Source organism: Tachypleus tridentatus, chromosome 13 (genome assembly GCF_004210375.1).
Source record: "Tachypleus tridentatus isolate NWPU-2018 chromosome 13, ASM421037v1, whole genome shotgun sequence".
NCBI classification, from domain to species: domain Eukaryota; kingdom Metazoa; phylum Arthropoda; class Merostomata; order Xiphosura; family Limulidae; genus Tachypleus; species Tachypleus tridentatus.
This window is the reverse complement of record NC_134837.1, coordinates 129,757,136-129,759,549: the sequence shown is the minus strand read 5'-3', so window position 1 is coordinate 129,759,549 and position 2,414 is coordinate 129,757,136.

Here is a 2,414-nt window from a genome sequence, read left to right as displayed (position 1 = left end):
TCTCGACATTCCTGGAAACAGGAACATATAAGCAGTCAAAATGTTGGGCATAAATTAATTAGCATTTAATAATTATGGGGAAAATTAGTAACATAAACGATGTAAATGACTGACATTAACAGTGTAAGTAATAAAGACTTTAACTGTAGAGTCACTGTTCGTTATTAATGTACCAATAAGACAAAGAATTGATGAAGCAAGGAATGACTAATGTTTTCAAACGGGATCCAAAACTTAAGTGCTTTCAAACTGTCGACTTTTCCAAAGCACTTAAGTTTCGGATATCATTTGAAAACAACTTCTGTAAGTAATCCTGTTTATTTACTTTTTAACCAAAATGTAATAAATAACTGCTCCACTGTCTATACTGTTTTGTAATATTTATTTCAATATATGTTCATAAAAGTACCCATACAAAATCAAAGAATTGGTAATGGTTAACTAAATTTAGAAAAATATATGCCACAACTTAAATGTGCACCAAAACTGAATAACTGAAGTACACAAATCACCTAACTGCGCATGTGCAGTATAACAGGTTGATTTTTATCATTTGTATGAGCCTAGCTTTCAAAGCACAAAATACTAAGTATCTAACCGTTATCTTCAGTTAAACAGTTTAATTCAGAAACAGGTTGTTTTAGTTCATAACTAAAAATGTAAACTTTTTTGGGGAGGGGGTTGTTTTTTAATGTAGAATCTGAATTAAAATTTATTTTGGAACAAACTGTAGAAACAGTTTGCAAAGAACTACATAACTAAGCCCCAAAAATACATAAACTGGCATAGAATCAGCATAATTTCCAACCAACAAAATAAAAACTTTTATTCCCAGATAAATGCAAAAAAAAATTGCAGTTCTAACATTAGGATACCTTTTATAAATGTATGAATTTTTACTGCAAAGAACAATGGTCTATCTGGATAAGTACATGAAGACATTTAAAAAGAAATTTTGAAAGGTTTAATGTTCAAGTTTTTCACAACTCTCAATAGTAATATGGTGAAATACCCTCTTATTACATAACAATTATACAGATAGGCAACTAATTGGATTTGCAAATTCATTACTGTTCAAATCAACTAATCAATTATTTTCACAAGTTGGAATAATCTAAAACAGTAATAACTGAGAACACTAATTTAGATTAATTATTTTCATGTGTTTTGACACTAGTCGAGAAAGGTGAACAACCTTGAATTAATTGAAATTAATGGGAAATCATAATGGTAATATTTTGGCTCTTCGACAGTTGGAATAATCAAAACCATGAACACCTGGAACAGTAATTTTGATTAGTTCAATATTTTCATGACATCAAATGATTTAATTGTAATTTCAATTATTTAATGTGGCACTACCAAATTGCTCATAAGTAATCATATCAATTAATCAAGCTAAGCTCTATCTCCTAATAGCATCGATGAGACATTAATATCCCTCAAGTTGTTTTCCTTTCCAGCTATACTGCAGTACACTAGAGCCCCTAATGTACCAAGTTTCCTACTGCAAGAGACAATTCAGGTCAGGTATAGCTATGTATCAATCCCACCATGACACTCATGACTCTTAGCAATCACCTACCTGTTAAGTTCCATATTGTCCAAATATAAATACAGTTCATTTACAACCAATATTACACTTGTATCCCTCTAGAGACCAGCAACTTCATTTAGGAAGTACAAAAGATCAACATTAAAGCACTGCACTTGTTCTACTTCCATAACTTTGTTACACACTGGCCTATCATAAATACCTAGTACACTAGCAAAGTTACTTATATCTAAATACAGTTATGATGAGGGAAATACACTCACTGTAAGATAAGCAAATTCAACTTTATAAAATCATTTATACTGCATAAAATATGCATTATCAAACAGAATTATTACCATTAATCCATTTTATGTAACAATACTGACTCTGTTCAAATTTACTGTAAAATCATATTCTTCAAAGTGTGTGTGTGTGTGTGTGTGTGTGTGTGTGTGTGTGTGTGTGTGTGTGTGTGTGTGTGTGTGTGTGTGTGTGTGTGTGTGTGTGTGTGTGTGTGTGAAGTTCTCAACAATTGTAAAAATTCTCAAGTGGAAAAAACTTCATTTGTTGAAATGAATGTTTTCATATTTAAAATCCAGCTGTTTACTAACTCAACAGCAGAAGTAAAACTGTAATGGTAAACACTAAACAGATTAGGCTGTACAATAACCATGTGCTGTGTGTACTACACCTATGTGATATTACAACATACAACATTTCCATCAAAAATATTAAAGAATTACTGAAACTAAACTTCAACACCATATAAGATAAAGATTTAATTCTGTGGTAAATTTAGTAAAGTCAATCTTTTGTTTTATTGCATGAGTTAACTGGGGAGAATATTTTCATAAGCAAGTGTAAAAACAACTCAAAA